Below are 27,992 nucleotides of genomic sequence, written 5' to 3' on the forward strand. Positions count from 1 at the left end.
TCATTAGATTAATATATTCAAATAAACATACATCAAGCCAAGAAAATATAATTAAATTAGTAAAAGTATACAGATTGATATTTAAGGATTTTTCGCGCCTAATTGACAATTTCTCGTGCATATTTCTGCGGTATTGAGAGATGCATTAATGCTAGTGATTAATGAATAAATTAATAAGATTAATAGAAAACTCGACAAATTTTTTGCCACAATATTTACAGCAAATTATTGATATAATATAAAATATTTAAAAGATGTAAAATATATTAAAATATTGTTGCTTTAATCCTGATCTTTCCATTTGACAGGATCTAGATCACTTGGATGATGACTATATTCCTCCTACATGTAGATCCTCCGGATTATCGAAAAATAGCTGCGAGATAAACGTACCTGAGGATAACGATGATGACAGTGACGACGAAATCAACAAAGAATCTGTTCAACAAGACGATATCAGAGACAAGATTGGCAGATTTGGTAGAAACTGTTTCATCGACACCAATGAAGAGAGTCAAAGTGAGGGGGAAGAAGATATCGAATGTAATGGATGTAACAACCTTCATAGTTTACAGGAAAACATTACTAAAGCCTGTTCTTGTGGAAATAACTGTTTGAAAAACATTTCTGTAGAAGAGATACAAAACTCGATATTGACCACAAGTGAACTATCTAGGGATGAAAAAGATATGTTTATCATGGGAAGACTAGCATGTGTTGGGTTTGGTATCAACACTCAGCGTGGGAAAGAAAGAAAAAGGAAGAAGTATGCATACTATTTCCAAAATCAAGAAATTTGTAGAGGTTCCTTTCTTTTAGTCCATGGTGTTGGATCAAAATATGTAAAAAATCTAGTCTCCCACATGAATGAAAATGGACAGGTTCCTCGTACCCACAAAAACAAGAGCAGACGTCCATCAAATGCCTTCAAGTTCGACGACCTTAAAAGAGCAATCGACTATATTCAGAATTACGCTGAAGAATTCGGATTACCACAACCAACGGTAAAAAACAGAAGTATCCCTGTCACATGTTTACCTTCATCTGGCAGCAAATCCTCACTCCATTCTTCATATTCTACTTCTTGTGACGAGCTGGGAGAAAGAAAAGTAGGGCTCACGACCTTCAAACTTCTGTGGAAAGAATGCTGTCCCCATATTAAATATATGACGCCCCGCTCAGATATATGTCCAAAATGTGAAGATTGCAGAGCCAAAATTTCAACGGCGGTTGGATTAGCTGAGAAGCAAGAGCAACTGCGCATTTTCACAGATCACTTATCTAAGGTTGAAATGGAGCGACAGGTAAGAGTTTGATTTGATATACTGTCTCACTTAACTATAACATAAAAATCACAATTCATTTAATATAAGTTGTATGACTTTTTCCATGAAATTAATGTGATATATATACTGGGATATTACAGGTGTATAACGATGCAGTGAAAAAAGCGAGAGAGGAAATGGGTGCATTTGCAAGACCAGAGGGATTGCTTCCTCCCTGTTCAACAGATCTTCGGCATGTTCACTACACCTTTGACTTTTCGCAAGCACTTTCTATTCCACATCATGCAAGACAAGAGGGGCCACTTTATTTCTTGACGCCAAGAAAAGTGCAACTTTTTGGAGTATTGAGGGAAATTACAAGCAGATGAATTATGTTGTTGATGAAGACCAGGGAATGGGTGAAAACGGGGCTGGAGTGAAAGGATCGAATGGTGTTATTTCCATGCTTCATCACTGCCTTACAACGTTTTGATCTGGTGAAAAAGAATGCATCATCCATTGCGATAATTGCGCAGGTAAATCAATATTTTAAAACATTATAAAGTGATGTATATTTATTTTATTTATCATTTTCGTATATAATTAATTAGAAAAAAGTAGAGCATGGCACCGTATACAATAGATTTTATTAATTAAACTAAAGCTTTTGTATATTATATATGTATCTTCATTTATTTACTATAGGCGAGAATAAAAACAGATATGTCCTGGGGTATCTGTCATGGAGAACATTGTTAGGTCTTCACAACAACATTACCCTTTCAATGCAAGTGCCCTATCACGGACGTTGTCTAGTGGGTGCTGGATTTGCAAACATTAAGCGTCTTTATCACAGAACTGATGTTGACAGTTTCCCCGGCCTAGTGGATGTGGTCAACAAAAGTGCCAAATCAAATACTGCAGTGACATATTTGAACGAGGCGGGAGAACACTGCTGGGAATGGTTTGATTGGAAGACGTTTATTTCCCAGTACTTTCGCCCAGTGAGAGGCATACGGAAATTCCATCATTTCAGATTTTCTTCGTCATTTCCTGGTAGGAATTTAAAAAAAAAAATCCCTGTAATTTTTTATGTGCATATGTTGTTTTAATCAGATGTTTTTCTAATTATGTGTGTATATATATAATCAAAAGTATGTGAAAGAAATCTACACAAGTAATGATTCCAGTTCTCTCTCTCTCTCTCCCCTCTCTCTCTCTATATATATATGTATATTAATATATATATTTATAATGATCTTTTCACAGGAAAGGTATACGTCAAAGAAACGTTTCACCATGCAGAAACGGAAGTTGAGTTGCTAAAGTCTTCCGTTACACCCGAAGATTTAACAGCAGTTGCAGTGATGCCTGAGATTATACCACCAGGAGGGATTTCCCCCGAGCGACAACAGTACCTCTTCCGTATGGTCAGACCGTTTGTCAGGGATCCTTCTAAGGAGATGACATGTCCAAATCCCGAGGAATGAAATATAGCACAAAATGCACTAGGAACTTTTTGTTGCTATATTTAAATGAAAACTAACTTCATAACGCAGAAAAGTATTATAATATCTGTTCTTTTTTTTTTTTTTTTTCTAATGTGTTACACTGTACATCAACAATTTATACAATAACCAAGCTATAAGAATTGGTTATCAATAAATGTTTTTTCTTTGGTTAATTTAAAACACGTATGTAGTCTTTTGTTTTACAAGGAAAATGACGTTGTTTTTTTTTTGACGTTACGCAACGTTCATGACGCTGAAAAGCAGAGACTGTGTGTTTGTTTCAGATATTATTTTCTAGGTCTATTTTTAGAAAAACAAGTAAATATTGGTATCAAAATACTCAGCAGGACTTGCTCTTCAAAGAAAGTTAAAAAAGTAAATTTTCAAAATTTTGTCACGAAGGTCCCTTTTCGCTTGACGCAACTCATATATATATATATATATATATATGAGGGTGTACAGTTTTCATGGACACCTATATATGGGCAAGTGTCTGAGAGCATGTCAAGGCAAAATCATGTCTATAGACAAGCTTAAGCGGACACACGTACATGTACAGATTGACAATTAGTGATACAATTTTGTTTACCCCAAGACTTAAATCTATTATTTAAGAAAAAAGGTTGTGCTGAAGGGATTTGTGATGAAAATTGCGACTTGCAATGTTCTGAAAATTGCCAGGGGAAAATATGTGGTATTTTTAATTGAACATGCTATGTATGTAAATCCGAAACTTCATTTGTATATAATTCAATTTTCCTAATGTCCAAAACACAGTATTTTGTAAATATGTGTAAGTGAAAAGAATTGATTTGAAACTTTCTTTTACAAGCAAAACATTATCTGTGAAAATCCTTCAAAAATGCTTTTCCTCCGACAGTTTTGAACTACTTTCAATTAAACTTTTTACACAAGTAAAGTACCATAAGAAACATGATTATGGTTATCGGTATTTTGATGAACGACACTGCCATAGATACAAAAAATGATACTTCTGTAAAAGAACTACTAACGATAGTATTGTTTTGCCGCCTACCTCCAACTCAAATTTCAAAAGTTAACAAATTTGAACGATTTTTTTCATATTTATATCTATATAGATATTCATGTGAATTTTCATAAAACATAACTTACTTTGGAAAACAAAGAGAGATAGCTATAATTTTGTAAAAGTTGTGTTTTTCACTATAGAAATGAACGGAAAACGGAAAATATTTTACCCCCTCCCTAAAATAAATAAAAATCCCTTTTAAGAGTTTTATGATTTCTTATTTAACAAATTCTTACCAAAGGTTTTCTTGTTTCAAATGGGAGGGGGGGGGGATATGTTTACAGACAAAACCAGCAAAATTGGTCCATGTATTACCAATTTCAAATGATATTACATGTACAAATAAAACAAGGTACTTTGTTAATCTTCTATGTTTTATTTTATTTAGGTTAAACATACGAAAAAAATTCAGAGTCACTTAACCATTTCTATGCGTAATTGATAATCTGGCGATGTTTTAAAGGCTGATTTCAATGGATAAAATTTTCAATCCAACCCCCAACCCCCACAGCCTTACGAAAAGAGTCGCAAATACGAGCAATTTGGTTTTTGAAAGTGGGTTTCAAATGATTAATCAATAAATAATGAGCTCTTCTTTGCATTCAAACAAGTTTTAATGACCAAAATGTCAATTATATTAAATTATATGGGTGTAAAATGTAGGCGGGAATCGAGAGTTGCCAGTCGTGGTTTTTCTTTTAGAAGGCTATTCCTACAGCTTTAATCAAATCTCAATAAAACATTTTACACAAGTAGACTACACTCAGATACATTAAATCATCGATATTTGATTTTGAAGAATAAGGTTGCAATGGTTACTAACGTAGACATTTCAATGAATTTCTTACAAAGTATTACCCCACATACAATTTTGTCCTAAAATAAAACGTTATACACAAGTAGGTTGCTCTAAGTTATATGATTCTATACATAAAATTCAACAGGGGATGATTGCTACTCATAGGCACCTGCTCCCACCTTTGGAAGTTCCAGGGGTCCGTGTTTTATGCCCTGCTCGGAAATTTGTATTGTTTGCTGATATTCTGATATCGATCAATGTTCGTTATCTTTACTTTTTTCCATTTTTTAAAAGGTGTTGCCATGATTACTAAAAATAGAAATCGTTGTGAAATTCTTTCAAAAAGGCTAGTCTTCCTATATATGTAGTTCAATTGCAATTAAACTTGCACTAAAAGATACTTAAACAGGGATAATTATTCTATTTATTTCTGTCACCATATTTCAAGTCCAAGTGCGACCTTTCTCTTATAAAGAATGAAATACAAACCAGTAGAGCTACAGTCTTGTCAGATAATATTAATGGGACAAAAGATTTCTGTGGCGACTTAAACGAAACTACATATTAAGATAAAACAATAAAAAAGAAGGAGAAGGCCAGATTCAAAGTTTCACGTACAGGATGTATAAGCGCTTACATATACCATAGGGTATATTTTTATTACAGTGTACGGTTGGCTCAATCAATCCACCTTTATCAAGTACTCGACAGATAACTACCTGTGAAATAAGTTAAATTCCGGGTTTGTAAGGTAATAGCTGGAAGAGATGTCTCTAGAAAAATACTAACTAATGTGATTTGAGAAACACTTTAACTGGAATGAAGTGTGAAGATACCGAACAGTAATGATGCTGATAAGTCCAATTAAACAATACGAAATGTGAGCAGAAGAAACACAGGTCTCTGTAAATAGAGTTGGGGTCAGGTGCCATGGAAGATTGAGCATCCTTTGTCGACCAGCCACATCTGCCGTGTGCCCTTTGTGAAGACAGGGTTAGCGGAAAAATCCGTAGACAATTCAGTGTGAAAATAATGGCCTCTATACTTTTGAGAGTATTATTGTTCTTGGCAGCATTCTTTTCGTCCTCTGGATACGGTATGTATATAATGTATTCAAAAAGAGTATTTCATTTAGAATGTTTTTTCCAAATTATTTTCTCATTCGAATACAGTTGAATACCTACGTAATCTCAAAAATATTACATTTCTTTATGCTTAGGCATATAAACTAATCTTCGATTCCAAGACTTCTAGATGCAGTAAATATAATGAATTTTACCCATGAATAGGTGTTTAGAGAAGATAAGGTTCTTTAAGGAAAATTGAATATATTGTCAAACATAAGTTCAAGGAAGCTTTTATAATATATTTTTCATATAGCACAAAACGTTAGAGGGAAGTATTTTTCAATCAATACACATTTTTTTATATTATGTTACATATATTTTGGTGGTTTGAGTGGAGCATAATATATTTTTAACGAGCAAGTTTCATTGTGAGTTGAAGTCTTTTTATAGAGATTTTACCAATGAAATAATTTTACACATTTATGCAACATATTTTGCACAAATTGTTTGGGGAAAATCTAGAATGTTGTGTTTGTGACTTAGACCCAAGTTTAAGCAATAAGTTTCACTTTAAAATGCCGGTCCATTTTTCCCAATTTAAACCTAATCAAGAGAAATAAAATCGATAAAACCTTTTTATTTTTTCTACAATTGAATTTTGTCATAATTGCAGAGTAACAGAATCGAAAGGATTCTTTATCATTTGTTTTAATTACCATATATGCTTGTTTAAATTAATATCCCTGTAGTGAAGTTCATGATCAATGGTCATCGCATGCTCTTTGCAGGATGAAAGTAAATGAATTTTACATCATCAGAGCAGGCTGCGGGGCCACCAACGCTGAGATTTTCTCAAATCTGCGATTTCTCAGAAAATTGAGTTTTTCTCACCAAACTATGCCACCAAACATATATTTTCTCAAACTCAAGCTTGTCTTTTGAGTTTTTTTTTTCTTAAAACTGAGATTTTTCTCAAATCTGAGATTTTTTCCTAGCAAGCACCACCAACTTTTTTCCGATTCAGTTGAGAAAAAAAAAATCTAAAAGAGGGGTGGGGGTGGGGGTTGTTACACAGATGAAAAAAAATCTTAAAGTATTGTTCAGGCATTGAAACAATGCATTTGAAACTTTACCGAAAGAGAAATACGAGAAGAAAGAAAATGATTAAAAAAATAGAATTAATTAAAGCAATATTTTTTGGGCACGTTATAGTTACATAACATGTATATCTTTATTCATACAGGAATTCATTTAATAAATTAATTAATTAAATTCATTTTTAGTGTAGGCAAATTTATTAATTCACAATGTACATGTATATAAGAAAAGGAAATATGACTACATAAAATATCAAACCTCCACAGCTGCTTTGTTCTTTCCCAGGTCGTTATTTTTTACTTGTACAGTATATGTACCTATTCACCGCTGCAAATTATACGCAAATATTAAAAGAATGTCGCCTAAAATTTTGTGTACGAATATTGCTAAGCTTTTGATTCTTAACTAAGTCTATGAAATTCTTACTTGAGATTTGTGATCTACTTAATACTCACAATGCAAAAATTCCTGACCATTCATATTATTTATAAGAATAAGCCTGACTTATGACAATTCTAAATTACATGTATAAATCACGACAAGAACTTACAGTAATCTTTTTTTAATTACGACCAGTTACATTTTGAAATAATTATAATACATGTAATAATATAAAAAAAAGTATGGTCCTAAATGACTCAAGTTCCCAACATTACATGAATACACCGTGGAACTTTTATTTACGATATGATAATAGGAATTATTCAGTTAATCGTCACTTGATTTGGGTTTCCAGTGCAATGACGTATATATTGTTCACCATATTCGTTGTTATCATATCTTTAAAAAAAAAAATCCGTAACATTTTCTCTCAGGGGATCGTAGTATGTAGCATCCTCTGTTTCTTTGACATTTTCTATAACAGAGGATCGTGGAAAATGCGACGTGTTTCTTATAGCCTCGTCCCTAAACATGTCCGTAGTTCAACTTCAGGTTTTTCCTTCTTCGGGGGAAAGGAGGGAGGGCAAATTAACTGAAATAAATCAATTCGTATCGAAATTTTCTTGATAAATTGGGATCAGGTAAAACCAATCATACATATGTTATCCGCCCCTGGACATATTTTCTGTCGCAACTTATGCACAAATTTTACGAAATACTCAAAAAAATTATGATTTGAGAAAATCACTTGTAGCTAGATATCGAACATTTGATAGACTAGTAAAAAAAAAAACTAAGTATTTATTTCTTAAGGCCGAGTTGGCAGTATTTTAAAATCATTATTTCGACGGTAAAACTTATTTCCTTTGATCGCTTAAAATGTTGTTTTTTTTTTTTTTTTTTTTTTTTTTTTTTTTTTTTTTTTTTTTTTTTTTTTTTTTGAAAAAAAAATCTTATTAGGGACAAAAATTCCCTATACCCAAAATATTTTTGCTGTGGAGAGTTATTATGTTATTCTTCTGTAGGAATTATTTTACGGGGACTCTCTGAATATTTATTGTCTCAAATATCGTAATGGAATCCGTTCCTTTGAATGACTCGAAACAGCAAATAAAAGAAAAAGGAAGTGGAGAATGTGTATTTGCGTGATTATAGACCAAAATATTGCATAAACAACTACATGTAACTGAAAGGTAAGTTCAATCATTGATTCAAAAACTCCTTGCATTATAAGAAAAAGGTCGCATATAACAACGAGAATAAGTCTAAGATATTTCTCAAATCTCAGCTTACGTGAGACGAATCTCAGACATGTTGGTGGCAAAGTGTTTTATGAAAATCTCAGTTGAGGCAGAAATCTAAGATTTGAGGTTGAGATCTGAGCTGAGATTTTTATATGTTGCTGGTCCCGAAGCCAGATCTATTCTTTAGGATATATATACCTGTGGAGATAGGAAATGTGTTTTTAATGATCTTTTTTATTATCTCCCTCGGGAGGATTTTATTATTATTATTTTATATACATATATTTATTACAAATTTTCGGGATGCCCTGTCCCTTCTTCAGGACAAACAAAAAGGTTAAGAAGTCATAAAAACAAAGGAAACGGAAAAACCAAAACCAAAACAAAAAACAAAAAAAAGAAAAAGAAAAAAGAAAAGAAAAACTAGCACTATTACTAAACTACCAAACACTATCTATTTACAATATTACATGTTTAATTTAAAGTTTATAATCATTTGTAAAGAAAGAAATCCGGACCGGTATGAAATACGGTCTAACGGGTGTACTCTTGGTGAACACTCGGCACACCTCGGTCGATTCGTACCTCATCCAACCTCGGCTGTATCATATATATAAACCTCCATTGAACCGGAGCTACTTTATACGCAATATGGCTGCGCCCTATAATTACACGTGCACAGTGTGCTGAGTTCTACCCGTTAACAAACATGTGATTATGTAAAGATACTAGGTGTATGTTACTTGGTAACTGTTATCCTTAGTGTTAGCTAAATACTTTTGAAAGTTTTTAACGTATGTCAGATGCATGTTTATTATCATTTTCAAAGCGTTACGTTTTCCCTAAGCGGTAAACAGGCAGCCTTATAACAAATGTTAAGCGGAGAGGCATATCAAGTTTCCTCGTACAGCCGAGGTTTGATAAAGGTGACGGAATCAGCCGAGGTTTGCCGAATGCTCTGGTGGAGTGCGATCTACATAATTGAACGAATTAGTTATCGCTAATTAATTACAGCCAAGAAGTAAATCGTACACTGTCTTATTCTCTCAAGATAGCGTAACTATACATGATAAAAAGTTAAACCAAAGAAAGATAATATGGAAGAGAAATTTACAATATGAATTTGGATGTATTATACATTTGGAAATGTTTATCGGATAAAAGAAGTAATTAACATGTAAACAATAAATCTGTGTGTGGGTTGTTCCAGAATTGATAATGCGAATTAACGGTAAAGTTCACATTATTTCGAGAGAACAAACTTGTTTGTTACAATCAGGAATGGGGTCTAGTTCACATTCATCCTGGTGAAGTCATTTAGTTTGTTGATACCATAAGGGCGAAATGACTTCAGTCTGTGCATCCAGAACTTTTCCTTGCCTTTTCAATGAACATCGGTCCATTGCAGATTGTGGTCAATAACATCTACTGTCATGTCCTTCCATTTGTGACCTTCAAGGTTAAAGTGTTCCCCAACGGGTTGAGTTTCTTGGTCTTAATGGTCGAACGATGATTATTGATTCTCCGGCCGTTTTCCCAACGTACATTGTTCTGTTGGGAACAAACTTTAAAACTGATGAGATATATGCAGTTGTCTGTTTGACAGGACAAATTCCCTATAATTCTGTAGCTGCGGCCTGTGTGTGTGTGTGTGTGTGTGTATATATATATATATATATATATATATATATATATATATATATATATATATATATATATATATATATATATATATATATATATATATATGTGTGTGTGTGTGTGTGTGTGTGTGTGAGTGTGTGTGGGAAGGCCATATTGGGGACCTTCGACAGATACGCAAGTCGTAAATTGGGGACATAAAAAACATTGGGGACTTGAATCAAGTCCCCAAACTTTTTTATCGTTTAAAACGAAAAATTGACATGTCTTAATCCTAAAAAAGTAAAAAAAATAACGTGTCCCAGTTTCGGGGTTTCATCAAACACATGATTACACAGATATCGTGCGGATTGAAGTTGCCATCTTCACTTACACACCTCTGACGTTACACACATCTAGAATGCGCATGCGCGTGTGTAAAGAGAGCGGAAGTCCAATTGTTTTGAAGCGGGATATAATAAACATGTCGAAAAAAAGACGCAGAGGAAAGCCTGGGCAAAGAAACCTAGATTCTTTTGATGAGGATGGATTCTATGTTAAAGAAACGCTGGAAAACGGTATGTTTTATTACTTGTTCGATGAAATATGGTGTATAGAAACTTACATCAAGGTGTAAGGGGGGGGGGGGGTCAGTGACGATTGCTGCATATCGGGTACTCTGTTGAAATGAAAAGACAGTTCGTATTTATGTGATAATTTTCTTTCTTGGAATAGTACACAATGTATGCTATTCATTTCACAATGATTTAAAATTCATCAAATGAAAGGTATAATCGAATGTGTTGTGTGTGTCATTTCAACATGAAATGAACTTCACTTATTTTTGTAAGACTCAACTTAGCTAAATTTGGTCCGTGTTAATTGGAGATTTTGGAAAAGTAGTTCACATATATGCTTTTTTAGCCAATAGTGAGATCAGATTGTAACCCCCCCCCTTTCTTCTTGAAATCTGTAACCTCTTACTTAATTTTTTAGCCAAACGTGAGATCGGATTGTAACCATCACCCCCCACCCCCACCCCCCTTCTTCTTTAGCTCAGCAACCTATTTTTTTTTGGGTTTTTTTTGTTTTTGTTTTTTGTTTGTTTTTTTATTTTTTAGCCAAAAGTGAGATCTGATTGTAAACACCCCCCCTTCTTCTTGAGAGCTGCAATCTATTACTTCCTCTTATTTCGTGTTATGCTTAGAATATAATATGATTATAAATTTAACTTATGCCTATAATATATAGACATCATTTCATTTGTTTTCAATTGAATATTAATGGTTTCATAACTCATTAAATTTAGCTTAAAGCCTTAAGGAGGATATTCGTGGAGCCAGCTTGAATACATGTATATTCTGATCTGCTCTAATGCCCTGTTCACATGGAAAGTTTTATTTGCAGCAAAATAATGCGAATTAAACTAATACAATTAAACTAATGCAAATTAAATTGCATTCAAATGACAGCTAATGCGAACTAAACTTATGCAAATTAAAATTTAATTTCTACAAGTAAGGCTATTCAGTCAGACTATTATGACATTATTTTCAAATCACGTCACCTTATGCAAAGAAGATCCATTTGACAGAATGTAATAGGCTAATACCTGTACACATTTCATTCACATAATTTTCCTTTGTTTTTCACTAAAAAATAGCACAAGTATCTATAATAGCTGACCACCCACATGTGCATTTACCCTACATTTGCCATTACACTGTGATGCATCAAGTCGCCCACGTGGCTTCTGCTCTAGAGTCATGGAGTAAGGAGTTGATCCTTACGTCGTGGGTTCGAATCCAACTGTGGGACATGGAGACCGGTCCTTCGGATGAGACCTTATAAACCGAGGTCCCGTGACACAGTAGTAAGTACCGTAAGTACCGAGTATATTACAAAATTCACAGCTCTCCACCAGCAAGTGGTGGTGTCTCCATATGTTTGTTTGTTTGTATGTTGTTTAACATCCCTCTCAAGAATTTTTCACTCATATGGAGACGCCGCCACTTGCCAGTGGGGAGCTGGAAATTTTGTCCTATACTCGGCACTTACGGCCATTGAGCAGTGAGGGATCTTTTTCATGCCAGCACCTACTGCGACACGGGACCTCGGTCTATACAGTCTCATCCGAAGGACCGGTCTCCACGTCCCACAGTGGGATTCAAACCCACAACGTAAGGATCAACTCCTTACTTCGCGACTCTAGAGCAGACGCTCTAACCACTGCACCATGCGGTGTCTCCATATGAGTGAAAAATTCTCAAGAGGAACGTTAAACAACATACAAACACATGCATCAAAATTTAATTCGAATTAGATTAGCTTGAAGCGTTCACGCAGAGCTAATGCGAAGTAATTTAATGTGCAGTAAATTAACTTGCGTTTAATTTGAATTAAACTCTCCATGTGAACAGGGCATATAATGATACCCTGTTCACAAGGAGAGTTTGATTTGAATTAAACACAAGTTACTGCGAATTAAATTTGAAGCGCATTCACATGGAGAATTTAGTGTGAATTAGTTTAATTCGAATTAATTTACTGCGCATTAAATTACATTGCATTAGCTCCATGTGAACCCTAAGCGAAGCTAATTCAAATTAAATTTTGACGCATGCGTAGGCCAGAATTAAGTCAATTGAAAGGCCACATGTCGGTGGTTAGATTTATGTATCTGTGCTATTTTTGGTTGAAAAAAAAGGAAAGTAATGTAAATCACTAAAATGTATACAGTCACTATGATTATATATGTTATGTCAAATGATCTGCTCTGCATACATGACATGATTTACAAATGATGTCATAATAGCCTTACTGAAAAGCTATCATAGCCTAGAAACAAAATTTTAATTCGCATCAGCTTACTTCGCTTTTGCTGTTATCCAAATGCATTCTTATTCGCATTATTTTAATTCACATTATTTCACTTCGCATTAATTTACTGCGAATTAAACTCTCTGTGTTAACAGGGCATTAGACATATAGCAAAAGGGATTTACTTAATACAATAATGACCTACCTCAATGTTACTCAAAATGCACTTATTATCTAGTGTTAAAGAGCAAAATAATTGAATATTAAGTTATTGTTTTCATAATTGTTTATATATATAAAAGAAACTCAGGGTGAAGCATCCAGTGATTAAAAAAGCTACCACATTACTGATATGACAGTTCAATTCATTAAGTGACAATTATGTTTTCCACATTTTTTCTTAATTATTATCATTTTACAGCATTCCTTAAAAAATCACATTGCATGGTCTCTCTAAGGTCATGTGTTAGGAATAAAAATTTTTATTCAAAAAGATAATATGGATGAAAACATCTTGTACAAAATTTATTAATGATAAAGTAAACATTTATCACATTTTCACTGTCAAACCAGCCTTATTTGTCATTTTCTCCAAATTGTGAGCCTTATATATCTCAACTGACATCCAGTACAAAAAGATGAAAAATGAAATTCCCAAGAATAAATTTATATTTATCCCAATTTTTATGTGAACACATTAATTTCAATCTTAAAAAATCTTATGAAAAAAAACAGAATATAAATATAAATACCAATTTAAATTGTTATGAAGGACATATCAAATCAGGTCATTATACCCCAAATCAGGACATTATACATGTACTCCTGTCATTTTTATTATGTCCAATAAAAATTTTATATATTTTATTTTGCATATCGCCATGATTCTTATAGAGAATAATAATTTTATTATTATTTCCAATAAAAATGATATTGTTTGTGCACCTAAAAACTATTTATTACAATCAGTCAGGACATTGTACTATAAGGGCATTATACACATCCGATGTAAACAGCTTACTCAGGTAAGGCATAATTTTGGGCAAGAAAAAATCGCATCCTTGTTTGATTCCTTGAAATGAATTTGTAATTATGTTCTGCAGACTTGAAGTCTTTCTAAAGACACACTACATCTGCGCAATTTCTTGTCGAATGTTTTATATCTGTTATTACGACAGATAAGACTTTCCGAATTGCCTAGGTTTCTTATTTCAGCTGTTTAGCATGTTTGGTGTGTTTGTTTATATACGAACAATTTTTAAATTAAGTTCTGCAAAGTTCATTATAATTGCATATCATATGATATGATTCTTTTTAAAGCAGGCCGGGTGCAATGTATTTAATTTTTGTATCCTAATCTTTTCAATCAGACATTTGACATGTATTGTGGCAGATGTAGTTTATTTACGTTTTCTTAAATCTTTTCATTTCGATCCCGATGTAAATTATTTATCTTATATGTGGAAACGCCCACTTTTGTCTAGTAAGTTCTTTGACAGTTCCTTTTGTTCTCATTTCCATATAAAGCTATACAGCTAGCTATCAGATCATCAGGGAGGGAGACAGCTGACTTTGCTAGCTACACTCTTCATATACTGGAATCATTTTCTCGTTTGTCTGTTTATATTGCTTTTATAATGTAACATGACTGTCTAGGGGTCAGTCCCATACATAATCCGAGTTCGGAAGGATGAAAGAAAACAAGAATTTCAGTGTTTAAAGACTGAAGAATTAGATTCTATATTCTGTTAAAATAACAATCATGTAAATCAAACGTAAAACATATGAAACAATATCACCTACGATCCAAGAGTGTGATAATTACCATTATTGTAGATAGAAATTTAGCCTCGATCCTCGAAATATGTCTATAATCGATAATCAATAATAATATCGACTGCTGCTGATTATACACAAATGCATGTATAATATGATAAATCCCGGCCGGGTACTATAGACCTGGGCGTGCCTAATCCGGACGGGTTATAAACAAAGGGGAATACATGTAACTCCATATAACAAGTTAAGACAAATAGGGGAAATATGAATGAAATATGTCACGTACAGATAAATAAATATATACACACATAATAAATACACTTCAAACCATCACAATAGATTAATATTTGGGTTAAGTTAGGCAATATTTTGGTTGGGGAAATTAGGTTTCCACATTGTACATTAATTATAACAGTTTTCTGTTTTCTGTAAGACTGGTAATAAATTTGTAAGGTCGTTATACCAATATCGAATATTGAACTAACAGAACAATACATAGAATCACGAGTACCTTGCAGTTATCTTACTTACTACTGCTCTTTTGTGGGGGAGTCGAGGAAGCTCTAAATCTTGCAAGATTTCTGGGGCATAACATTGTTTACAGCAGTGACAATCAAATGATTTGAACAATAAGCAGTGATGAGTATGCAGAAAGTACAATGTATTGCCAAGGATTGAACTCGAAATAGTAGCTATTTTGTCAAATAAGGAAAGTTTAAAGTATTTTATGAACTGTAAAAAGTAACAATTTTCAATGAGAATTTCATGAGAAGAGTCCACTTAGTGAAAAGTATCGCTAAAAATGTAAAAATTTGAGGATTAGCTCCTCTCTCAGATTTATTAGGCTGGTTCAGCATATGTTTAGCAAGATATTTCACCAGGATTTCTTTCTTATAAATTCCACAATGATCGATCTTGCATTGTATTCAATAGCACATTTGCCCCAATCCAACAGTCGTTTCCTACCTTCACCGCAAAAGAGTTCTGCTAAGTTAAGTATATGCAAAATCAAGTATTGACTTTTTCATCAAGTTGTGTGCAATAATCATTGAGGATTTGTTAAAGAATATTTTTGTTTGTTCCCTTTAAATCCTACAAACTGAGACCCTTTTCGATGTAAATTGTAAGTAAACAGTTATGATAACAATAATCATTGCGAGTACAGGGAGTAGCGCAAAGCCCCGCTCATCACTGGGAGCTCTTAATACAACGCGTGGGTGAAGAGAAAATTTGGACATTGCACATTGATCCAAACAAATTTTTTTTCCACAGTAACTTCTGGACCCACAATGCATTGCTTGTTAAATTACCTTCTCACAAGAATAACAAAAAAAGTTCAACAAATAATAAACTCACCTTTATTTATTGGATATATTGCAGATAAATAGCCAATAAACATTCTTCATTAAAATAAGCACTGTTCTTTCTTCAGTTTAATGGTAACGAAACTTACATACCACATCATGTGCCGTCAGAGTCTACACGCACCAAATGTCACGTGCGGTTTATAGAGACAGGCCTAAATACAATGATAAACAGTACACTGAAAAAGTATCTGCGCTTGCCCTAATGGTCGCATGATTAACATTTTATGATTGAATAATTCTCAGGTTTTTGATTGTCTGATAGCCAACATTTTAGAAATCAAAAAATGTTATACTGTAGACGTATTACATTTGGATGTGTATTTTTTTTAGTGCCTTTGGCTGAAAGAATCTTCTGTTAATTCAAGTACAATGCTAAATGTCTTGCAGCACATAATTATTCATGATTAAGAACATTAAGAAATGTGCTAAATCAAATCTAAGCTAACTTGCTCAAAAGTTAATTTCCCTCAAATATCGTACATGTACACGCTAAATAGAATACATTTACAGTATTCACCTGCATGTTATCTTCCAGATAAATATTATTGAATTCATGTACAATTATTGACTTTTGATGAGGTCTACTCATTACTATACAGACCTGGTCAGGTATTAGTTAACTGAGACCGAAAGCTATTCAAAATCAAGAGCCGTTTTATCAAAAGATCTGGAATTTACTACATTTTTGACACTTTAGTTCTTGTCTCCAGCAAATATAAACACTCATGATATAATGCATAGTGTAACTTAACACATTATAATTGTAATTGATCAGCTTAACAAATGTTTAAAAGTGGAAAAAAAATATTAAACAACAGATACTCAACTATTTACTAAGAAATTAGCTTAGTGTCTCTGCATCTAGCATGTTAACATTTAAAACGACACGTTTTAAAAACATGCACTTTGATTGGTCAAAAATGTTAGCAAATCTATGAATAAATAAATTCAGAATTAAATTTATGAAATTTTTTTGTTAGAATGTTTGAGGCAAACAGAAGATGCATGGAATCCCCCCTGAACATGGAGACAGTACAGTTACATGCATTATCAAAGCTGGATTATTAGGTGCTACATTTAAACTCAACCATAAATATTTGCTTATTTTTAAGGTAATGAAATATTTCAAACTGAATTTGTTGTATCATTCAACATTTAATGTCCTGTATTGCTTTTTTTGGTGTAGTATGTATGTATGTTGTTCTACGTCCCGTTCGAGAATTTTTCACTCATATATATAGAGATGTCACCATATACCGGTGAAGGGCTTCAATTTTGACCTTTACTCGGCACTCGGGGCCATTGAACAGTGAGGGATCTTTATCGTGCCAACGCCTGCCGTGACACGGGGCCTCGGTTTTTAAGGTATCATCCGAAGAACCCGCAACTTTCACTTCAAAGTGCCGAGTGCATGTCGAAGAAACAGTTGCTACCCATTTTTTATCGACTTAGGTCAGTCGCGGCTGAGATTCGAACTCACAACCTCCTGATCACAGAGTGAGCGCTCTACCAACTGAGCTACCGTGAACGTTCTTTTGGTGTAGTAGTTATAAGCTTTTAAAGCATATTGTTTTCAAAGAAACGAAAAGAAATTAAAAAATGAAAAGTAATTTATGCTAATTTTAATAGCCTACACTTTAAAAAGATTTCTGTATTTCCTCCTCTGAACCGTAGAGATTAGACATGTCAATTGATATACTCTATATTATACAATTCGGTGGTTAACGATGCAACATAAGAATTCAAGTGCATAGTGTTGCCAAAGTACCTTCAGAAGTTGTAGTCAAACCTTCCGGGGTAAAAATATCATTTTCATCCTCTTCTTTTCATACTTGATTGCCAAAGCTTAATTATGACTTTTATGAAGTTTTTCTTTTCCAATTTAGGTATACAGAGATCCCTTGAAGAAATAAAGAACAGCTTTTAATTAGAGAATTATCTTTTAATACAGTTACAAAGCTGTCAAACCATGATGAGTAAAAAAGATGCAAGGAAATTTGTTTACAGCCTTCCAGGTAATAATAAAATAATTCAATCTTCCAAAAGAGATTTTATCTCACTCAAGCAGAAGACTCAAGTGAGCTTTTCTGATCAAAAAGTGTCCGATGTCTGCCTATCTAGCTGTCCGTTAACCTTCTGTCCATCTGTCTGTCATGTTGCTGCAGAACTGTATCTCTCCAAAAAAAAAAGTATATTGTCAGACTGGAGAGCTACAGTGCCACCCATTAAGAAATGTGTATATTTACTGCACCAAAAAAAAAGTAAGCAGAATCTCGATTTATTTCTCTGTTATCAACTGCAATCTAAAAATACTATTAACCCTGTGTTTCTAACATATTTTTGCACTTTTTCCACAACAAAACATTCTTTACAACCATTGTTAATCATATCAATAGCCCTCCTGGGCCTGAAATTGAAACCATTGAAAATTTTGTCTATTTATTCTGCCATCTTGGGTGGCAAGGTAATTCGGTCCAACGCACTTCTTGCAGATGTCAACTACAAGAGTAGCTGATAGAGGTCTAAGGAAAATTTTGAAATCCAGGTTTTGTGCAGTTGAGGTAAAAATTTAGAGAAATTAATTCAGAACCGAGCGCAACTTTTTGTGTGCAATAAATATACACTTTTTTTCTATGGGTGGCACTGTAGCTCTCTGGTCGTCTATCCCAATTTTTTCAAACCAGCAAGTTACAGATCAGCAGCTTTCTGTCATGTTGTCTGTAAACTTAATTTTTACATTTTCAACTTCTTCTTCAGAACCACTGGGCCAATTTCAACCAAACTTACCTCAAAGCATTCTTGGGTGAAAGGAATTTAAGATTGTTTAGAGGAAGTGCCATGCCCCCTCTTAAGGGGAGATAATAAGGAACTCATGAAAATTTGAATTTTAAAAATTTTCTGCTCAATAACCACTTGACCAGAAACGATGAAATTTATGTGAAAGCTTCTATTAAAAGTTTGTTCAAATCATGACTCCCAGGGGTAGGATGGGATCATAAGAAGGGATCAGAGAATTACATAGGAATATGTAGAATTATCCTCAAAAATCTTCCTCCTAAAAACAGCAAAGCCATTATTAGTCGTTTTTTATACAGAGGCATCCTCAGGTAGTGAAGATTCAAATTTGTTTAAATCATAACCTCCGGGACTAGCATGGGGCCACAACAGGGGATCAGGGTAATGCATTGGAATATATAGAAAATATTTTTTTAAAATCTTCTTCTCAAGAACAACAAAGCCATAATTTCATATTTTTTTTAGAAACTTTAAAGGTATTGTAGACACAAATTTGCTAAAATCATGCCTTGGGAGAGGGGGGTGGTTAAGGTGGGACCACAATAGGCAGTAAAAGTTTTATAATGGAATACATATGGAAAATGTCTTTAAAAATCTTCTTCTTAAGAAGAGGAAAATTTATATGAAGTCATATTTATATGGAAGCATTCTCAGGTAGAGTAGATTGAAGGTTACATGTATTCAAATCATGACCCCCTGTGGTAGGGTGGGGCTATAATATGTGATCAGTTTTACACAAGAATAAATAGAAGAAAGAATCTGCTGACGGAGAACAGAAGGGCCATAGTTAATCAGGTGAGCATTATGGCCCATGGGCCTCTTGTTTGTTCAATATTTACATTAAGAATGGTTGTGTAGAAATCATTAAGATTCACCTGTTATGTGTCATATTTTTATGACGTCGAGCTCTTGGAGCTCGAACGTCATCTAGCAAGCGCCCAGTATGAAATCGCGACCGGATATGTACGCGACCGAATGTGTCAGTCGATGCATCCGCAATAGAAAATAGCAATAGCTATAAACCAATTTCTTTGAAAACGCTCACAATGAATAATAGCTTGAAAATAAAATTGCATCAATTATATCTGCAATTAATTCTATTGCAAAACAACATTATGTTTTATTCTCACTCAAGAAAAACGTAATGGTTGTTGCGGATGAATTTCTACAGAAAGGGTGCGTTAAATGACATGAATAACATTTCGGAACGATAACCGTGTAACATAAACAACACAACGGAGGTAAAATAATTACAAAATTACATAAACACGAATACTACAAGACTAAAAAGATTGAATTTCTAAATCTTAGCTTTACTTATACAATCTTCTAACCAACTCTATCCTAAAAACCGATGATATTGACCAGTATTACTGTATTTCTCTATTTCCTCCATTTCCCAGTATACCGTATACCACGCCCGATCGTAACTCGATCGTAATTGTAACAGGACAGTCTTGGTTGTAGTTTAGATGCAATTACTAATACAACGCTTTGACATTGGCAATTAGAAAAAATATTATATAAATTCATGAAATCCTTCATAGTTCTTCAGCTGACTGAAAAGAATTTTGCATGAACATGTTCGACGGTGCCTGGTCAATTCGAACCCTGCTTCATTCGGACCATGACATAAGGCCCCGGACTGTAATTGTGATATTTTGTTTAAAACTATTTTTTTATTATTTCTCCTGAGTCACTCACTTGACTTATTGCTATCTTCAAATTCAAAATGATCTTTTGAAATTGTTTTTCTTCTTCGACGTCATTGAAGCCTTTCAGGCTTTTGATTTAAGTTAAAAGTTAACAGTAAATATTGTTTGTTTATCAACAGATTCAGCAAATAATGCTAGAGAATGAGTTAATGCAAGACCTAATGATGGAAATGTACCAGGTTCCATGGCTAGGAGAATGTCAGAAAGCCTCATCATTAGTGTGTTACAGGTAAAAAATTTTTTAGGAATTTAAGAAATAAATAACAGCTAGTGTTAAAAATTCACTAGGAAATGAATTTGGTTGGTTCACGATCACATCTCTTGAGAAGCCTGAAAGTCTCATTGATGAAAGTGTTATCATGCTGGTTTCCCAGGTGCCTATAACACTGATATCCTACATGTAGGTCCCAGTCAAGCATCTGCTCTGCTCAAGGTTCTAGGAGTGAAAAATGTTGGTTTAGGAATAAAGTGGCATCAGGTATTGCTTCTGTCATAGAATCTTCTTTTTAAGAATTAATTAACCCCTTAGTCAGTATTAGGGGTATATAGTTTTTGCCCTGCTTATTGATCTTGTTTGTCTGCAAAAATTTAACCTTGCCCATAACTTTTTTAGTAGATGGAACTATGACATTCATATTTCACAGGTCACTTGTGACAATACCTTTCTTTGGGTATCACTTAATTTGACCTCTTGACCTTGGAATTTGACCCACTTACACAAAAAATTACCAAATTTTAACCTTTGCAATAACATTTGAACGGTTGTGCTAGGGCTTTCATCCTTCACTTGTATATTCATTGTGGTAAGACCTTTTAATGGGCATAAATATTTTTGACCTTTTGACCTTGACCTTAGAGTTTGACCCACTTTTTGAAAACTTTAACCTCGGCTATAATTTTCAACGGTTAGCACAAGGGCTTTCATATTTCACAGGTGTATTCCTTGTGACAACACCTTCCTTTGGATACCAACAGTTTGACCTTTTCACCTTGACCTTAGAGTTTGACATGTATTTGAGAAACTTCAACCCTCACCCTACGGGGGCATCAGTGTTTCACAAACACATAAATTGTAGCTTTAACAAAGACACACTGTTGATAATTTTTTAAGATGACATTTTATTTACAAGTTATGCTGGGGGGTTCTGTTAAAATATTCTGTTTACATGAGGTCATGATGAACAAAAGAAGGTAGTACACAGTGTTTAGACTGGCAGCAGAAGTGATATGGTATCATTATTTTCTTATACATATACAGTAAAACACGCTTTAGCTTATAATGAATTCAAGCTAATAGCAAAGTGATTTTTATTCTCTTTTTTTTTTTTTAAACATATTACACTGTACAACTCAATGTATACATGAATAATGATTTACCTTAAGTTTTTAACAAAGCAAAATTGTCTGTCCCTAGCACTTTGATATAGGCTTGTTTTTCTGACTAACTGTACAAGTATTTATTCCACCAGTTCAAATTTTAATATGAATTGTATACCTTTTATGCTTTTGATAACTGTGATTTAATGTAGAATTATGTCCACAGCATTTTGTAATCTTTGCAAAAACTATTAGAATTATTATTAGTCCCCCACCTGTGAAACCAGAGGTGACAATAGGTTTCACCATGTCTGTGTGTCTCTCTGTACATCTCTCTGTCTGTCCATATGTATGTCTATCAGTCTGTCCCACTTGGTTTACCACACTTTTTTTCTAAACGCTTGCAGATATTGAGATGTTTTTTGGTATGTGAGTCTAACTTGATGAATTATAGATTAAGTTTGCATTATGATTTTTTGACGGAATTATGGCATTTTCAATTTTAAATGGGAACCAGATTACACTTGCTGGTAGGGGACTAGCATTGCAATTGCAAAACTCTCAGAATGCTTGTTCTGGTTGAAATGTTTGTGTTTTTAGTCCCCTACCAGTGAAACCGGAGGGGACTATAGGTTTCCTCTGAGTCTGTCTGTCCGTCTGTCTGTCTGTCAGTCAGTCACACTTGGTTTTCCGCACTTTTTTCCTAAACGCTTGCAGATATTGAGCTGATTTTTGGTATTGAGTGTATCTTGATGAGTTACAGGTCAAGTTTGCATTTTGTTCTGCTTCATTGATTTTTGACGGAATTACGACCTCTTCAATTTCTAAGGGTTTTCCACAATTTTCTTCTAAACGCTTGCAGATATTGAGCTGATTTTTGGTATGTGACTTTACCTTGATGAGTTATAGATCAAGTATGCATTTCGTTCCACTTCATTGATTTTTGACGAAATTATGGCATTTTCAAATTTTAACGGAAACCAGATTACACTTGCCGGTAGGGGACTAGTATTGCTAATGCAATACTCTCAGAATGCTTGTTACAATAAAGTTGCATTTTTTTCAGAGGCAGTGAAGGAAATCGATGGTGATGTTTCTTGTGTTGGTGATGAGAATCAGAGTGAGGAGGAAATGGATGACAGTCAAGACAATCATGATTTCCACACTTTAACTCCAGGTACTGTATACACACTACATTACTGCATTACCCATCTTTAAGCAATAACTTCCTTTTCTTGATATTATAAGCAGAAGCCCTGAATGCGTAGCATTGTTAAGGCTGCATAAAGGGGGTGGGGCCTAATTTTTATGGGAAAAGTTTACTATGACATCACACAAAAATAGTTATTCCTCATAATACCAGAAAATGAAATAATTTGCAATTTTAAACTACCTTAACATAATAAACAACATGAAAACTACCAATGCATTAGTTTTTGTTGCTAGTTAAATCCCACAGAGCAGGTTATTAACAAATTACTGATTGCAGTGAACTTGTCGACATGACATCATTTTGGTAAAAATGACATATTTCATGTGCTGTGAGAGACAGAACGAAGATTTTTTTTACAGTGAAAAATGTATTTTATTATTGAACAGAATATTATTTACAGATTTCAGACAGGCAAGTGATACAAATGTAAAACCTTTGTTTAGTGCGATTATTCAATAATTATACAGAAAATGTATTTAATAAATTCTTCCGTGTTTTTATGTACAAGGTTCCGGACCTATGTTTAACATCGAGGTGCCTAATTAAATCATTTTTTCGCAAAGGCATACACTTAATAGATCTTAACCGTTTTTCGAATGTAAATAAAGGATATTTTCCTTAACTTGAAAAGTGCTGCTGCTTTCCCGAAATCAAGAGCATTATTTAATAAATGCATAAAACACTTTGTAAAGGTCACACATATTTCAACTTGAGCTACATAACATGAATTTTTCCTTATAAAATGCAAATTCTAAAGCAGCAGAACTTTTCAGAAAGTACAAGGTATATAGAAATAATTTATAACTTAGATTTTATAATGGAACTAGGATATTCCCTTGCGATATTGAAATTTGTGTATGACCTACATGTTGTACACATTATATGTAGTTATCACGTGACTTCCAAATAAGGTTACCAAACTAGATTCAATATAGAGTGGGGTATAGGCCTACAATATTATTTTTATTAATTTTTAAGTCCTCTGGGAATATAATAGCTTTACAGAAATAAATCAGCATTAAAAAGTTATCTATTTGTACATGCCTATTTTCCATTGATTTCTTCACAGTATGCCTTAACAGTGCTGCGTGGTCTACATGCATGAAAAATGTGTAGTTCTCAATACTGGATATTGAGTATGAACAGAAGAGCTTCAGTATAAGTGACAAAAAGAGTGGTTATATATTCAAGGGTAGACCAAGGTATATTCTGAAATAAGTAATTTGCGTTGGTGGAACTTTACCAATATTAGAGTCATCGCATTTCACACAGATGTCTTCTGAATGGAGATGGAAGAGTGAGATTAAATTCCAAATAGAACAAAATATTGATCTAAAACTGAATGTAAATTTAAGTAGCCAAGCACGCAAGTTCACAGATCATTCAAATAATGAATGTACCTATTTAATACATATATATTAGTGAACAATCATTCTCCTACCAAATTGTATTTCAGATGCCGAAAAGTTCTTCACTTTTCACAAAATACTTAGCCAGTCATGATAAGCCACTTTCAGAGCTATTTGCTTTATTTTTGTACAGACAAAAGTATAAACAGAAGAAAAATTATATTCTGAAAATTTGATTTTAAGGAAAAGGAAGCCACTTTCTGATCACAGATCCACAACAGAAATGGAAGATTCTGCATGCAAGTGACAGAAGATACAAAAAATCCCATGGACATCATGTGAAATGATTTTAATCAAAAAACATTTCAGAAAAGATTACAAAAATGTAATAAGAACTTAGATAAGTGTTAAAGACCAAGTATATTATCTAGTTTAAAAAAAAAAAAAAACAGAGAAAATCTTGATTTACACACTAATTTCAATTGATATATTTTTGAGAAAAATGATAAACACTGTGTTTTGGAGCCACAATTAGCAGTATTGGGGGTTAAATTGTTTGCAGCAGTTTTATCATTATGAAACCTGCATGGACCATGATACTTGCATGACTGAAGAGTGCAGAAGAAACTGCATGATGTGTGTAGCAAATGATTTTGAAGTACATGTATTAAATATTCTGTGCAGAAGGAAATTTTTTCCTTTTTTTTCATGAACATGTTTTCAAGTATCGCATGACCTTTCTGAAAGTGAAAAAAAATGTGCATGTCCCAATTAAGTTTGATCAAGTCTCCAAATAAAGTTATATGCAGAAATTCTTTTTTTATTTATCCGCTATGGTATTGTTTATGAAATCTACAGTGAAATGTATTTTTAAGTGAGTTGAATTGAATATAAAGAGTTGGGTTCACTTTATGCATAAGATAGCCCTGTCCTTATATCAGTTAATTGTCCATCACCCTCTGTCCCATTTCTAACATCCAAATAAAGCTGAGAGTGCCTTTCATTCCTTTAACAAAGTTTCTTAAAGAGTCCTGAGATTGGAAATTAAACAAGCTTTGTAAAATTGCAAAGTTCTTGAACTTTTGCAGAAAACAGGCTTATTTGAAAGAAAACTAAATACAAGCTTACTCCTCAACCCAAAATATAAAAACATGTTTTTCAGAAACAGATCCTTATATATTTAATATCCTCTGCATGGATTAGAGATTGCACTCTATATGAAATATTTTTGAAAAATGCTATAACTTTTGTCCGTTGTTGAAGGAATTTTCAGGATATGGGGAAAATCTTTCCTTTATATTGATGTTTGAAATAGGACCCTGGGACTTTGTCAGTTAATTGGTATGTATGAAGGGCCATTTTATGGATAAAGTGAACCCAGCTCTTTACATCATTTTTAATAGATACAGTCACCAAAGGCCCAAAAGATAAGTAAATGCACATGATACCAAAACTGAGTAGTTTTGATTTCTCACAATTCAAAGGGCCATAAAAACCCTAAGTTAACCTTGCTTTTTTATAATGTTTATGTCTACAAACTTTTACCATATGTATCAGGTCCTTAGTTTCTAAAAATACCATTATCTTGTGTAAGTCCCCAGAGTTTTACCATTGTGTATAAGGTCCTCGGTTTCTATAAATACCCTTATCTTGTGTAAGTCCCCAAACTTTTACCATGTGTATAAGGTCCTCAGTTTCTATACATACCCTTATCTTGTGTAAGTCCTCAAATTTTTACCATGTGTATCAGTTCCTCAGTTTCTATTAATACCCTTATCTTGTGTAAGCCCCCAAAGTTTTACCATGTGTATAAGGTCCTCGGCTTCTATACATACCCTTATCTTGTGTAAGCCCCCAAACTTTTACCATGTGTATCAGTTCCTCAGTTTCTATTAATACCCTTATCTTGCGTAAGTCCCCAAAGTTTTACGATTGTGTATAAGGTCCTCGGTTTTTATAAATACCCTTATCTTGTGTAAGCCCCCAAATTTTTATCATGTGTATAAGGTCCTCAGTTTCTATACATACCCTTATCTTGTGTAAGTCCCCAAACTTTTACCATATGTATAAGGTCCTCAGTTTCTTTAAATACCCTTTATCTTGTGTAAGTCCCCAAACTTTTACCATGTGTATAAGGTCCTCAGTTTCTATACTTTCATTATGTGTAAGTCCCCAAACTTTTACCATGTGTATAAAGTCCTCAGTTTCTATAAAAACCCTTATCTTGTGTAAGTCCCTAAACTTTTATCATGTGTATAAGGTCCTCAGAGTCTATAAATACCTCTATCTTGTGTAAGTCCCCAAACTTTGCATGTGTATAAAGTTCTCAGTTTCTATAAATACCCTTGTCTTGTGTAAGTCACCAAACTTTTACCATGTGTATCAGTTCCCCAGTTTCTATTAATACCCTTATCTTGTGTAAGTCCCCAAACTTTTACTATTGTGTATAAGGTCCTCAGTTTCTATAAATACCCTTATCTTGTGTAAGCCCCCAAACTTTTATCATGAGTAAAAGGTCCTCAGTTTCTATACATACCCTTATTTTGTGTAAGTCCCCAAACTTCTACCATGTGTATCAGGTCCTCAGTTTCTTTAAATACCCTTATCTTGTGTAAGTCCCCAATTTTTTACCATGTGTATAAGGTCCTCAGTTTCTATACTTTCATTATGTGTAAGTCCCTAAACTTTTACCATTTGTATAAGGTCCTCAGTTTCTATAAATACCCTTATCTTGTGTAAGTCCCTAAACTTTTATCATGTGTATAAGGTCCTCAGTGTCTATAAATACCCTTATCTTGTGTAAATCCCAAAACTTTGCATGTGTATAAAGTCCTCAGTTTCTATAAATACCCTTGTCTTGCGTAAGTCCCTAAACTTTTACAATGTGTGTAAGGTCCTTAGTTTCTATACTTCCAATATGTGTAAGTTCCCAAACTTTTATTATGTGTATAAGGTGATCAGTTTCTATACATTTATTATGCATCACTTTAACTATGTGTATAAAGTACTCAGTTTCTATAAATACCTGTATCTTGTGTAAGTACCCAGTTTCTATAAATACCCTTATGTTATTTAAGTCCCTTAACTTTTATCATGTGTATAAGGTCCTCAATTTCTATAAATACCATTATCTTGTGTAAGTCCTCAGTTTCTATAAATACCCATATCTTGTGTAAGTCCCCAAACTTTTACCATGCTTATAAGGCCCTCAGTTTCTATAAATAACCTTATCTTGTGTAAGTCCCAAAACTTTTACCTTATGTTTAAGGTCCTCACTTTCTTTAAATACCCTTTATTTTGTGTAAGTCCCCAAACTTTTACTGTGTGTATAATGTCCTCAGTTTCTTTAAATACCCTTTATCTTGTCTAAGTCCTCAAACTTGTACTGTGTGTATAAGGTCCTCAGTTTCTTTTAATACCCTTATCTTGTGTAAGTCCCCAAACTTTTACCATGTGTAAGAGGTCCTCAGTTTCTTTAAATACCCTTTATCTTGTGTAAGTCCCCAAACTTTTATCATGTGTATAAGGTCCTCAGTTTCTATATATACCCTTATCTTGTGTAAATCCCCAAACTTTTACCATGTGTATAAGGTCCTCAGT

General features: G+C 33.6%; 1 long non-coding RNA gene and 1 pseudogene across 1 annotated transcript; both read left to right on the plus strand.

Annotated features, from left to right (window-relative positions):
• Positions 1-312: 312 nt before the first annotated feature.
• LOC133180222 (uncharacterized) lies at positions 313-2,758 on the plus strand (annotated as a pseudogene).
• A 13,903-nt stretch (positions 2,759-16,661) lies between these two features.
• Positions 16,662-20,736, plus strand: LOC133180227 (uncharacterized). The gene is made up of 3 exons (XR_009720284.1): positions 16,662-17,114; positions 17,889-18,017; positions 20,633-20,736. It is a non-coding gene; the product is annotated as an uncharacterized LOC133180227 (long non-coding RNA).
• Positions 20,737-27,992: the final 7,256 nt, after the last annotated feature.

This window comes from Saccostrea echinata, unplaced genomic scaffold (genome assembly GCF_033153115.1).
Source record: "Saccostrea echinata isolate AGI-Se365-2 ecotype Australia unplaced genomic scaffold, CSIRO_AGI_Sech_v1 ptg000006l, whole genome shotgun sequence".
Taxonomy (NCBI): domain Eukaryota; kingdom Metazoa; phylum Mollusca; class Bivalvia; order Ostreida; family Ostreidae; genus Saccostrea; species Saccostrea echinata.